Source organism: Nicotiana tomentosiformis, chromosome 5, assembly GCF_000390325.3.
Source record: "Nicotiana tomentosiformis chromosome 5, ASM39032v3, whole genome shotgun sequence".
NCBI classification, from domain to species: Eukaryota; Viridiplantae; Streptophyta; class Magnoliopsida; order Solanales; family Solanaceae; genus Nicotiana; species Nicotiana tomentosiformis.
Genome location: NC_090816.1, coordinates 60,501,651 through 60,516,712, shown reverse-complemented (window position 1 = coordinate 60,516,712; position 15,062 = coordinate 60,501,651). Strand labels below are relative to the sequence as shown.

At 36.9% G+C, this 15,062-nt stretch overlaps 1 long non-coding RNA gene across 1 annotated transcript; it reads right to left on the bottom strand.

Annotated features, from left to right (window-relative positions):
* Nucleotides 1-216: 216 nt before the first annotated feature.
* Nucleotides 217-8,364, bottom strand: LOC117278867 (uncharacterized). The gene is made up of 4 exons (XR_011407820.1): nt 8,122-8,364; nt 7,948-8,051; nt 3,057-3,387; nt 217-588 (listed from the first exon to the last, which is right to left on the bottom strand). It is a non-coding gene; the product is annotated as an uncharacterized lncRNA (long non-coding RNA).
* Nucleotides 8,365-15,062: the final 6,698 nt, after the last annotated feature.

Sequence of the window (15,062 nt, the reverse complement as noted above, 5' to 3'; positions counted from 1 at the left end):
TACCGGGTGCCCGTCGCGGCCCATCGGTTTGGGTGCATGACACCAATATTCCTTTCATTAATTGTATAATTACTTTTAACACCCAAAATTCCCTTCGTTAATAGTCATTTATCTATTTGAGAAATATGTCGTTAAAAAATTTTAATGACTATATTTTTCTTCTCTAATATGAAAATGTAATAAATATAATTAAGAAAATTTAAATTACATGAAAAGTAACAATTATTTACATGCTTTCATACACGCTCAACAATATTAGAAAATTAACCAAATACTTGATATCTTGTTAATACAAAGAACTAAAATATCCTATTTACCAGAAACCAATCCAATTTGTAAGAAACCATCTTAGTATAACAATAAAATTAAAAATAATGCAAACCCAGCCAGGAGGCTACTAGAAGCATAAAGTGAGGTGAGTTAAACATCATTTTGAATAATTTCCAAAAAAGAAAAGTAAAATTGCAGCATATATATGTACATAAGATATTGTCTTTAAACCGTCGTTGACAAACCAAAATCCTCTTATACCTCAATTTGATCTACACTTTCTTCAAGGATAGGTTCTTCGGAATTCAAATTTTTAAACTGTTAAAATAATAAATTTATGCCATTAGTAACAAAGAATAAACAACTAAAGAAAAAAGATCAAATCCATTAAAGGCTACACTGATGGCTATAAATAAGGAAGTGAAAAAATACAAAGATGAAATGACATAACGGTATATAGTATTGTAGCAAGAACACGACACATTAAATTTCCTATATGTGAAGACGTAGATCGTAAGAAGACTAAATGATAGTTCTACATCATCCAATCTTGTCACGCTAAAACATGCACAACGAGTGTGACTTTTGGGAAGCAAATCCCATATAGAGCTTCTTGAAATTCTACAGATTAAGAAGAAGAAGAAGAAAACCAAGAACCAATAGGAGAGATTTAGAACCAAAGAATGAATCACGTTGCAGCCGAAAGTAATTGCCGATAAAGTAATTTAGTTTCTTTTACCCTTATTATTTTTTGTTGTTTCACATAAAACCAACAACCAACATTAACATCTTAAATGAACGTCTCAGGATGAACATAATTTTAATTGCTTGCAATCCTAGTTACTCGATCCTTTACGCCCATTCTATAACTTGGAATGGTTACAGTACCCTTACTAGTGTCGCTAAGACACATCAGCGCTAACCACCTGAAGTCTAACCACATTTGTTGCTGCTGTGATAACAAGAACACCAGGCGTTCATATTGAGATTGTTACTGAGCATTCACTGAAAACCACGGATCTTATTAATTTTGCCGCTCAAGCATTAAAAAAGAAATGAATTATTTTCGACAATTTCTTCAAGTGATTAACACCTGAACTATAACAACTCAAGGGCAAGGCTCCATGTTTCTTGGGTTGCAAAAGCTAACAAAATTCAATAATTGGACAACGATAGTTGTGGTATCAATTACAAAATTAAAGCAGATACTACAAGAATAACATGGGAAGGTGACTCCATACCTCTTTATTCTCTAAACTCTCATGCCCAAATCTTATGTCAAAAAGTTCTCTGATTAGATACGCTTTGTTTTGATCAGTTACATTTAGTTTTTCTAGACTTCCCGATAATAAAATATTAAAAAAATATTCAAGTTCCTCAAAATAATGAATGTTGTTCATTTTTAATCAACTAAATAATTCTAAGATACAGGAATAGAGAAACTAAAGTACTGTCTCTAATGTCTTAAAGTCTTCACCTTCAACAATTATTTGAAGGAATGAAAATAAAGAATATTTAATATTAAGGTTACGGGAAAGATTCTACTAAGGGAAAAAAAGAAGACATGTTTCAATAGCAAAAACTAAGAGATCACCTTTAGCAATCTAGTACCTCAATACAAATTATACATGCAACATTGATTGAAGCCATGTTCCTCAGGAAAAACTTAAGGCCCGATTGCAACTTTCTTACATCATTTATCTAAAACTCTTTTTCTTCACAGCTCCTATGCCATAAATAGGCTCAAGAATAGACACCACACTGGCCAAATGCCACAGTGAACTGATGTAAACATGAACCACAAGGAATAGTACAAACATAACGAAAAAGGAGTAAATTAAAGGAACAAATTCACATTCTGAAAAAATAAGGTAGCTTTTTCATTGACAACCTCCATGAAGAATGATATTTTATGAAAAAGAGATTATTTCCATTACTTGTTTGATTGACTATATTTTTGTTTATTCATAGACCTTAATGACAATAACAATAACATACCCGGTATTATCCCATACTGTGGGGTCTGGGGAGGGTAGTGTGTATGTAGATCTTACCCCTACCTTGTGAGGATAGAAAAGTTGTTTCTAATAGACCCTCAGCTCAGGAAACACGCCAAATATGTACTACAGAAAATAAAAAGGATGCAAGGGTGAGCGTTCACAAAGAAGCACAGTTGCTTTTTCCTTGAGTAGAAGAGCTTTTATCCAAATCTCTAGTAAAAGTTCAGAACTCATATATATACGACCCTCTTGTACGCTAACACAAATGAATTATTAGTACTAACAGAAAAGTAGTGTCTACAACTTCTGCAATACTTAAAACTTGGAGACTCAAATGATGGAAGATCTTATCAAGCTTCATGATTTTCCCAAGTTGGAGGTTAACTTTAGCTGGCAGTAAGAATTAGGAAATTTCACTCAATACTTGACTATAAACTTCAGAATCAGTTTGAGTTGAACCAGGTTCTAGCTTCTAACTCTCAACATGAAGTTTGAAAAGGAAAAGGGAACACAATGAGGTGAACTAATAAAAAGCCTCTCGAAATCCTGCACAATTATCTAGCAAATGTAAGTCCCAATTCTAATTCACTAAAAAGGGTGTTCAAAAACTAATGTTATGGCCTGTAGGCTAATCTTTACCCTACGCAAATTTCCAATGCAGATATAATTCACACACCATTAGCTGAGTTTTTCAAACAAACAGGACTTAATGACATAAAGAAAAAATTCACATGAGCATTGCAATATTTTCATCACATAGTAAAATAGGATTTTCGATCCACTAACTTGTTAAATGATTCAATCTATTGATCACTTGAAGATGGTGATGAAGGCTGATCAAACACTATCTTGCAAGCTGTGTGTATTTACTCCCTGGCTCATCATATTTATTCTCTAGCCCTTCCAAACGTCCTTTGAGTGATTCATTTTCTTTTACAGTAGCATTCAGCTGTTCCAACAATGCAGCTTTAGAGGAGTTACCACCTTTCAACTCCTTAGCAGTTATCTCACCGCCAAATCCAACTATATGACTCTTTCGTTGAGGTCCGAAGCACCTCTCTACAACCTCAATGTTTGTAAGAGATGATTCAGATTGCACCAATTCTATTATTTTATCCTGTAAAATGAATAATAATTTAATTAAAATAATACAACACAGTAAATAAATAATATAAATTGAAATTTATCAATAAACATACATATTTCTCATTGGTTAGAGGTTCGACAAACTTGTTGTTCTTCTTACGCGCCTATAAAAAAAGTTACCACATCTGGTGGATTACCATCTTTACCTCCCTTCTCATTTAAATAAATAAGTCAAAGAAATCTTTGTAACAAAAATGAGGTTTCTTAAAAGAATTGTAAGATTTACTTACTAATTCATAAATGATTTCCCTAATTAGCTTACTACCCGTAAGATGAGGCATACTCAACTTAGATCTATTGACCGAGTTTCTTGTACTTATCTCCAAAATTAACAACATACCGGCAAAATTCTGGTTAGCCACTTAATACAACATGATGTTAATAAATAGCAATGAAATCATACCTTAAATGTTTGAGTAAAAAAATGCTCCTTGACCAGCCATTCCTAGTCACTCTTTTCTACCCCATTTGGTACATCTTTTAGAGCAAAACGGAATAGCTTAGACTTAATATTTTTGTGCATCGATCCTCTCCAATTGTTTAACGACCCGACTGGTCGTTTTGCTTTCTAGAACCCCGTTCCCCTAAATTAGACTTCCTGTATATAATTTTACTATTTTATGACTTGCGGAATGGTTAGTTCGGGATTCGGAAGGGTTCGGATTGAAATCAAAACACTTGGTTCCTTAAGGTTGGCCAAAAAGGCCAAGTTTGACTTCGGTCAACATTTTGAGTAAACGACCTCGAAATAGGGATTTGACGGTTTCAATAGATTCGTATGATGATTTCGGGCATGGGCGTATGTTCGGATCAGGTTTTGGATGACGCGAAAGCGTTTTGGCGCCTAATAGTGAAAGTTGATTCTTTGAAGGTTTTAGAAGTTCTTTAAATTTCGTTTGGAGCGGGTTTTGATGATATTGAGGTTCTAAAGGAATTCTGAGATCGAAAATAGTTTTGTAATGCCATTTAAGACTTATACGCAAAATTTGGTGTCATTCTGAGTAGTCTAAGTATGATTCGGCGCATTCCGAACAATTTGGAAAACATGAAATGCATATTTGGATTCAATTTAGTTTTGGGGTGCGATTCTTTGTTCCGTTGTTGATTTTCATGTTTTGAGAGTTCGGTCAGGTCCGTATCATGCTTTTAGACTTGTTGGTGCCATTAGACGGGACCCCGAGTGGCTCGGGTGAGTTTCGGGCCCCTCGGAGCAAAGTTAGAAAAACCAAAAAATTTCAGTTCTGGTTTCCTTCTTCGCGAACGCGGAAGGCCTCTCGCATTCGTGTAGAAGGAACTGGGGCTGGGGGATTTTGTGCTACGCGTTTGCGATAGCTAGTCAGCGTTCGTGAAGGTCTGGGACCGGTGACCTTCTCGTTCGCATGAGGCGACTCGCATTCACGTAGAGGAGCCTGGGATGGTCTTGGGCCGCTGATTGTTCTTCGCGTTTGTGGAGCAGCCCTCGCGTTCGCAAAGGGTAGGCCAAGCCAGCCTCCGCATTTGTGATGCCTTGGACGCGTTGGCGATGTGTTGTCTCCGAGGGCCAGAGCTGTTTGCCTTCGTGAACGCAAGGACCCTTCCGCGTTCTCAAAGAAGGAGGCAGTTGGGCAGTGAAGTTTTAAAACGGGACTTAGGCATTTTGGGGGGTCATTTATTACACTCTTGGGTGAGTTGAGAGCTTTTAAGGAGGGGATTTCGACCTATCACTGTAAGGTAAGTAATTCATACCTAATGTGAGTTTAATACATATATTATGGGTGGATTCTAACATGAAAATGTTTTAGAAATCATGGGTTTAGATGAAAAACCTAGGTTTTGATAAAAATGAGATTTTACCACGAAAATGGTTATGGAACTTAGTGAAAATCATATATTTATGTTCCTAAGGGTATGGGTAACGACTTTCTTCAAACATTTTCGGGATCCGGGCACATGGGCCGGGGGGTGAATTTTAGGAATCTTGCATTTAGAGTTGGGTAATCACTTTAATAGTTGGGATATGAACTTTTGAGCATAAATTGATTAATTTATATAATACTAGTAGTTGTGTCCGCGCTTCGCGCGGTAATAAAAAACCTAAATAATATTTTAGGAATATTTTAGTCTAAATATCTTAAAAGATTAGATTTTAAGTTGTGATCTATTTTATTATTAAGAATTAACATCGCTTAAGTCTTTTTAGTTTTTTAAGATAAAAAGAAATATTAATCTTTTTATGTGAGCGTGTAACAAATTTATAAGCATGGCTTTTCCGCTATACATTTACTACAAATATCAAACATTTTTCTTTTTAAGTATCCAACTTTTTTTATTCTAGTTAAATACAAAACACTTTCGTAAAATTCTCGTTGTTTAAAATGTAAAAAGAAAGGATACCACAAAAATAACACCTCAACTTAGCAAAATATTTCAAATATTAAACTTTGCGCGAGACATATTCCTATACTTGTTACAAGTAGACATTCTTAGGATAAATGACGCTCTATAGCCCCTCAAAATTTTAATAACCCATATTTTTTCATTGACATGAAATGTCCCTCCGGCCCAAACATATTACATCTAATAGTCCAAAATATCTATTTTATATTTTTATGTATAGTGACAGTCTAGTTTGTATATTTTTTTGTATAGTGACAGTCTATTTAGTATATTTTTTGTATAGTGACAGTCTATTGTATATAAATTGTACAGTGACATTCTATGGTATATAAATTGTATAGTGACAGTCTATTTAGTATATTTTTTGTATAGTGACAGTCTATTTTGTATATATTTTATATAGTGACAATCTATTTTGTATATTGACAGTCTATTTTGTATAGTAACAGTCTATTGTATATAAATTATATAGTGACAGTCTATTTAGTATATATTTTGTATAATGATAGTTTATTTTGTATATATTTTGTATAGTGACAGTCTAGTATATATAAATTGTATAGTGACAGTCTATTTAGTATATATTTCAACGTTATGCATAGTTATCTGAGAAAGAACAATCATAAAACCTCTACAATTCAAAAATAGCTTATGGTTTCCTAGATACTTGCTTCTTAGCCGTTATTATTGTTTGAGAGTAACCACGTTTTGTGGCTACCAGGTGATATAAGTTTGGCTCGAATGGCTGTAAATGAATTTTAATTTGCTCGATTTCTTATGCACCTGATGTTGCTATGTAGAAAGTGTATTTTCTTTCTATAGAAAAAAGTTAAAAATTTATTTTTTACGGCCTGTCTTTCATTAAAATATCTTTTTCCTACTCTTTTATATTAAACTTTAATATGTTCTTATTTTTTCTTTTCTTCTCTTCCTATCTTTTCTTTTTTTCCCTACCATATCTCTTTTGTAAATTTTCCATGTACATTTTCCTTCCCTTCCATTCTTTTGCTTTTTTCCTCTCGCAACTCAATTGACATGAAAGTCACACTAAGTGTTTGACAACACTTTAATAATTTAACACCTTTTAGCAGTGTTGCAACATGTATAAGTTGGATAAAATAACTTCAAATTCGATGAGTTACTCAGTTCATGCAGCTATCTTCCGGGAAAAAAAATATTTTTTCTTTGGATAAAATAATACCATATTACTCAGATACCGATATATTGTAGAGTATGAAAGTTTTATACCTGATATAACACATCTCAATTAAAAAAGAGTTTTAAATATTTGAAAAGAAACAATCAACCTTGAGAAAATAAGGTTTATTGATTTAGATGATATAACCACTTCTAGGTCCCCAAAAAAATGAACCAAAGAATAAGAGAACATCAATTGAAAACGATAGTGACCAGCAAAAAATAATACATGAATGACCATTGAAATAAAAATACATCCACCAAATCAGAGAAATAGAAGAGAACAAACAACCTTTTGAAACAATTATTATCAGGCAGAAACAACACATCAATGAATAATCAAAAAGAAAAATGGTAGAGTAACAGTGTTATAGATCAAACAAATTATATAAAGATAAACAACACAAAAAGGAAAAAAAGATTTCAACCGGATTTTATCTCCTCCATATTGAATCAGTGGTATTAATAATAGAAGATTTTATGAATGGAAAAGGAGATTTTAATTGGTGAAGGGCAGGTGAGAGAAGGAACGGGAAGAAATTGCGAGGCTATTTATAAAGATTAAAAAACATGGCTCTTGGAAGAGAAAGAGAGGGAGGCTAAATAAGAAGATTAAAAGACATGATTCTTGGTTTTTATTTTGAAGCAAATATATGGGGAAAAAATGAACAAAGCAAAAAATAATAATAAATAAATAATAAAATATATAAATAATAATATATATATATATATGATTCCTAATAAATAGTACCGAATAGAAAAAAAAATATTCAAAATAACAATGGAAACATAATAATAGTTATCTTTAATTTCAAAATCCTTCCTCTGCATCATAAATTGATAACCATTATGTATATGATCAGTCATTATGTGCATCATAAAAAGAAAAATCAGATTCATTGATTCTTCGAAAGTAACCCGTAATTAGATAAGTCGAAAGATTTAAAGAGATATGTACCAAAATCATATCGAAGTAGCACTCCATTGTAGAAAAGTTAAAGAAACGCAGTTGATGCCCGGTGACATCATGAAGAACGTATTTCGTTGAGAATGAAGAAAGTTCTACATACAAAAGAAACAATGAAGAGTTAAATGAAAATGATTAAAATAAGAATATAAAAAATTAACACACCTCATGAATAATTCCACCAGTTATGAAAGATTTCGTTGGACTTTGAAGTAGAATGCAAAATTGGAAGGCCCTTCGGGATTTTCGTTTTCTTAATAGCAATTGAATTTAAGGACTTTTAATATATAGAAAGGAACGATTGTTTCCGATCCCTAATGGTGACGTTTTGCATTCTTTGAACGTTTTGTTATTGAAGGACTTGGGGAGGTGCCTTTTCAATTAACCGTAATTAGTAGGGAGGTGCCTTTTCAATTAATTAAAGAAAAAATCAAAAAAGGGAGAAAAAAGATAAATATGATTCCTAACTACTGAGACATGCCACATCACTTTTTCATGTCCCTCTTTTATATATATATATATATATATATATATATATATATATATATATATAGAGAGAGAGAGAGATATAGATTAAGCAATATTTTTTATTTAGTTGAGATAGAATAGTTAAAAATTTCATGTATATACATATAAATTTAATTTTCTTTTATTGATGAAATCACAAAAGATAATACTCTATTTATCAGAATTAGAGTTTAAATGAATTTCATTTTTCATTACCGATTTTCTTTAGTCCTTTAATATGTATGGGCACTAACTTCAGAAGTTTAGTCCCATCATCGTAATTTGTAGTGTGCTAAGAGGAAACAATATCATTCCCATTAACAGTTACCAAATTGAGAGGCTATGAATCAAAACTTTCAGCAGGTACCTCATCAAATATCAGTTCTAAAGGTAAATGTTTACTTGACTCTGGGATTGATCATGAATTAAAATATGAATACTCAAGATATAGAGATTTTGGCCGTTAACTTCCGGAACCCAAACGGAGCCCTTCCGAATGACCTAGAATATAGTCTACTAGACTAGCCAAGAAAGAGTCTAGTAGACTATATTCGCCCGTGGAGGTGAGTGGAGGAAGCTGTGAAGCTTCTTACTCTAATTACCAACTTGGGACTATATTGGCCGTTAACTTCCGGAAACCCCCCCCCCCCCCCCCAAAAAAAAGGACTAACAATACATAAACACATCAACACACATTCTCAACTCAGTGCAACAAAGCTTTTTACTAAGGGAAAAAAATAACCCAGTTAATGTAGTATAAGACAGTCCTGAATCATCCTTCGCCTCAAGATTCAAGAAACAAAATAAAATAATAAAAGGTAATTCAAGCACAATACATAATAATAACACCATTATTTGATACAAATGAAAAAAGAAATTACAGCAAACGCAGGGAAAGCAAAAAGGCTCCTACAATTACTTATGGATCGATATACATGTGGATTTTCTCGTAAACTTGATAAAGGCTGCCGCCATGAACCAATGTCGATGAAATAAACTTTTTCTCTCAAATGGACTGTTAGAGAGCTTGATTTCCTTTTTCCATAGAAACATTACAAGTTAAGATAAGTCAAAAGTTGGAACAGCTATTATTGCACAGAGGACTAAAAAGATTGGCTAAAATTATCTTTCTTATGTAGCTTACCTTCCTAGATGAAGATTTTCAAACAGAATGAAGTAGATGTTTATCGTTCTGGATAAATTATTCAGCCTTGTAAAACAATATTTTCTTCAAACAACGCCTTCACCAAGATAACAAAATTTATAATATTATTAAGGCAACCTGAAAAATCAAACAATAATGTGGCAGAAATTGAGTTGATCGCATGATTTACAGTCATCAAGACAGTCATGAGCATTCGGATCCTGAGCGGCGTCGCTGCGACCTTCTGCGAGATTTATTTCCGGCGGTGATCAAATATCTTCAATTCTTCAAAATCAAAACTGCATACGAAGAAGAATAGGAATACTTTAATTTAAGCAATCATAAAATTGATAACAATTTCAGAAAGTGAGGCATTGCAAGAAGGAATAAGGAGACATTATTTAGAATTTTTACACTTTTCATAGGTAAATACCGGAGGATGAAGAAATACAGTGAAAGACCAAGTCGTTTTTCCTGGAAGCGTAAATGGTATTAATTTAAAATTTTGAATGTGACCTTTCAATAGAAAAACCAATAGTAGTTGTTTATGTAACCAATGTGACCTTTCATAAGTAAAACCGTTTAGTCTTTTACGTAACCAGATTTTCCTTTCCCTTTTTCATTTATAAGGTACGAAAAAAAAAAAGCAAAAAAATGAGATATAAGATAAGTAGGATTCTAAGTTTTTAGAGATGCCACATCAGCACTATTGGGCCCTCCTTTATAGATATATATAGATTTGACTAGTTTCGAGTTGTTTGGCACCGACTTTGAAGGTTTGAAGAATTACATTCCGAGATCGTTTACACATAGTTCAACATCCGGTTGACTTTTCCAACTTAAGCTTCTACTTTAGAGACTAAGTATCTCATTCTACTCTGAAACCACTCCGGACTCGAACCAACTAACGGGGTATATCATAATATAGCTTAAAAGCATAAAGGAAGTAGAAATAGGGGAAACGGGGCTATAACTTCCAAAACGACCAGCCGGGTCGTTACAGTTCAGCCCAATAGGCTCCCATATCCAGCACCGCCGCCTCCACGGGGTGCTCCAACGCGACCCTATTTCAGCGATATGCCGGAGAGTTCTTACCGACCGCCAGTTGTTCAGGGTCCTTCCAGTGGGTACTGTGGTCATCAGGGTTCTTCTAGTGTTTACTTCAGTGCTATGTCATAGAGTTCATATCGCCCACCAGCTATTTAGGGTTCTTTCGGTTGGTATTCAGGCCATCAGTGTCAGACTTCAGGGCAGTAGATCACCATGCCGAGAGATTGTTTTGAGTGTGAGGATCTTAGTCATGTGTAGAGATTTTTCCCCAAGCTTCGGGGCAAGGCAGTGAAGCAGGGCCAGCAACCTATGACTATAGCTCCAGTAGCCGCACCAGCTATCCGGCCGCCCAGAGGCGGAGGGCAAGTGGGTAGAGGTTGTCCTAGAGGTGGAGGTCATGCTGGAGGAGGCCAGCCAGGTGGAGCTCCAGCCAGAATTTATGCTTTTCCAGCCAGGCCAGATGTTGTGGCCTCAGATGCCGTGATCACAAGCATTATCTTTGTCTGTGACAGGGATGCTTCAGTATTATTTGATCCAGGATCTACCTATTCATAGTTGTAATCCTTGTTTTCTCATTTTTTGGATATTCCCCGTGAGTCCTTGGGTACTCTTGTTTATGTGTCCATTCCTGCGGGCGATTCTGTTGTTGTGGATCAGATTTATCGGTCCTGTATGGTTATATTTTGTAGATATGAGACTAGAGCAGATCTTCTGTTGCTTTATATGACCAACTTTGAGGTCATCCTGGGCATGGACTGTCTATCCCCATATCACGCTATCCTTGATTGCCATGCCAAGACTGTTACCTTAGCGATGCCAGAGTTGCCGAGGTTGGAGTGGAAGGGTTCATCTGTCTGTACATCTAGTCGGGTCATCTCTTTTCTGAAGGCTCGACATATGGTCGAGAAGGGTTGTTTAGCTTATCTAGCTTATGTTTGGGATACTACGGTGGAGTCTCCGGCGATTGATTTAGTACCAGTAGTCCGGGAGTTCTCCGATGTGTTTCCTTCTGATCTTCCAAGCATGCCACTAAATCATGATATTGATTTATGTATTGACTTGGCTCCAGGCACTCAGCCTATATCTATCCCACCATACCATATGACTCTGAAAGAATTGAAGGAGTTGAAGGAACAACTTGAGGAGTTGCTAGCAAAGGGGTTCGTCAGGCCGAGTGTATCACCTTGGGGTGCACCAGTATTATTTGTGAAGAAGAAAGATGGGATTATGCGTATGTGCATTGATTACCACCAGTTGAACAAAATCAATATTAAGAACAAGTACCTGTTGCCATATATTGATGATTTGTTTGACCTGTTGCAGGGTGCTAGGGTGTTTTCTAAGATTGACATGAGATCGGGGTACCATCAGTTGAAGATTCGTGACTCAGATGTTCTGAAGACTGCCTTCCGTACTAGATATGGCCACTATGAGTTTCTAGTGATATCATTCGGCTTGACAAATGCCCCAGCTGCGTTTATCGATTTGATAAACATGGTGTTCAGGCCTTATATTGACCCAGAAGGGTGCTCCGTTCCGTTGGTCCGAGGATTATGAGAGCAGCTTTAAGAAGCTCAAGACAACTTTGACTACAGCACTGGTTCTAATGTTGCCTTCTGGTTCGGGGATGTATACAGTTTATTTCAACGCTTCGCGTGTTGGTTTGGGTTGTGTACTGAAGCAGGACGGGAGAGTTATTGCATATGCTTCGCGTCAGCTGAAGATTCATGAGAAGAATTACCTTGTGCACGACCTAGATTTAGCCGCAATTGTTCATGCTCTTAAGATCTGGAGGCATTATTTATATGGGGTGTCTTGTGAGGTTTACACTGATCATCACAACTTGCAGCATTTATTCAAGCAAAGGTATCTTAATTTGAGGCAGCGTAGATGGTTTGAGTTATTGAAGGATTATGACATCACCATTATTTATCATCTGGGCAAGGCGAACATAGTCGCAGATGCCTTGAGTAGGAAGGCAGAGAGTATGGGTAGCTTGGCATTCATTCTAGTAGAGGAGAGGCCACTAGCCTTGGACATCCGGTCCTTGGTTAACTGACTTGTGAGGTTGGATATTTCAAAGCCCAACTGAGTTTTTGCTTGCGTCGTTGCCCAGTCTTCACTATTGGAGCAGATCAAGGCTCGGCAGTTTGATGATTTGCAACATTTGGTTCTCAGAGAGACGGTACTACTGGGTGGTGCCAAGGAGGTTTCTATTGGCAAGGATGGTATTCTGCGACTCTAGGGTCATCTATGTGTTCCTAATGTCGATGGCTTGAGGGAGAGGATCCTAGAGGAGGCGCAAAATTCTCGATATTCCATTCACCCAGGTGCTACGAAGATGTACCGCGACCTGAAGCAACATTAATGGTGGTGGCGGATGAAGAAAGACATAGTTGAGTATGTAGCTAGATGCTTAAATTGCCAGCAGGTTAAGTATGAGCACCAGAGGCCAGGAGGCCTACTCCAGCAGATGACTATACCTGAGTGGAAGTGGGAGCGCATCACTATGGACTTTGTAGTCGGGTTGCCGCGGACTTTGCGGAGGTTTGATGCAGTTTGGGTCATTGTAGACAGATTGACCAAGTCGGCACACTTTATTCCTGTGATGACTACATTTACCTCAGAGAGATTGGCCCAGATTTATATCCAGGAGATAGTTCGGCTACGTGGTGTGCCCGTTTCCATTATTTCAGATAGAGGTCCTCAGTTTACATTACATTTCTGGAGAGCGGTACAGAGTGAGTTGAGGACCCGTGTTGAGCTCAGCACAACATTTCATCCGCAGACCGACGGTTAGTCGGAGCGAACAGTTAAGGTATTGGAGGACATGCTCATGTGTGATTAACTTTGGAGGGCAGTGGGATCGATTCTTGCCTTTGGCCGAGTTTGCTTACAACAACAGCTATCAGTCCAGCATCGAGATGGCTCCATTCGAGGCTTTATATGGTCGGCGGTGTCGTTCCCCCACTGGATGGTTTGAGCTCAGCGAGGATAGGTTGTATGTGACTAATTTGGTGAAGGATGCCTTGGAAAAGGTAACGTTGATTCAGGAGCGGCTTCGCACAGCTCAGTCCCGATAGAAGAGTTATGCGGATCAGAAGGCACGTGATTTATCATTTATGGTGGGCGAGAAAATTCTCTTGAAAGTCTCACCGATGAAGGGGATTATGAGATTCATAAAGAAGGGCAAATTGAGCCCAAGGTTTATAGGCCCATTTGAGGTGTTGAGGTGAGTTGGGGAGGTTGCTTATAAGCTTGCTTTGCCTCCCAGTCTATTGGGAGTTCACCCGGTTTTCCACATGTCGATGCTCCGGAGGTATCATCCCGACTTGTCGCATATGTTAGACTTCAGCATGATTCAGTTAGATGAGAGTCTAGGTTATGTAGAAGGGCCAGTTGCCATTGTTGATAGGCAGGATTCCCAGTTGAGATCCGAGAGGACTTCCACAGTAAATGTTCAGTGGAGGGGCCAACCAGTCGAGGAGGCGACCTGGGAGTCCGAGGAGGACACGCGGAGTAGATATCCACACATATTCAGCGCTCCAGGAATGAATCTAAACTCGTTCGAGAATGAACGTTTGTTTAAGAGGTGGAGAATATAACGACCCGACCGGTCGTTTTGCTTTCTAGAATATTTTCCCTTAAATAAGACTTTCCATACATGCTTTTACTGTTTTATAACTTGCGGGACGGTTAGTTCGGGATTCAGAAAGGTTCGAGTTGAAATCATAATACTTGGTTCCTTAAGGTTGGCTAAAAAGGCCAAGTTTGACTTTGGTCAATATTATGAGTAAGCAACCTCAGAATTGTGATTTGACAGTTTCAATAAGTTCGTATGATGATTTCGAACTTGGGCGTATGTTCGGATCGGGTTGTGGATGACCCGGGAGCGTTTTGGCCCCTAATAGTGAAAGTTGATTCTTTGAAGGTTTTAGAAGTTCTTTAAATTTATTTAGAGCGGGTTTTGGTGATATCGAGGTCCTAACAGAATTTTGAGATCGAGAATAGTTCCATTCCGAGTAGTCTAAGTATAATTCGGCGCATTGGGAATAATTTGGAAAACTTGAAGTTCATATTTGGATTCAATATGGTTTTAGGGTGCGATTCTTTGTTTCGTTGTTGATTTTCTCGTTTTGAGAGTTCGAGCAGGTCCGTATCATGTTTTCAGACTTGTTGATGCCTTTGGACGGGGTCTCGAGTGGCTCAGGTGAGTTTCGGGCCCCTCGGAGCAAAGTTAGAAATACTAGAAAATTCCAGTTCTGGTTTTCTTCTTCGCGAACGCAGAAGGCCTCTTGCGTTCGCGTAGAAGGAATTAGGGCTGGGAGATTTTTTGCTACGCGTTCATGATAGCTAGGGAATTAACCCCATAGGTAAATCATAACTAATATGTGCTCCTACGTGT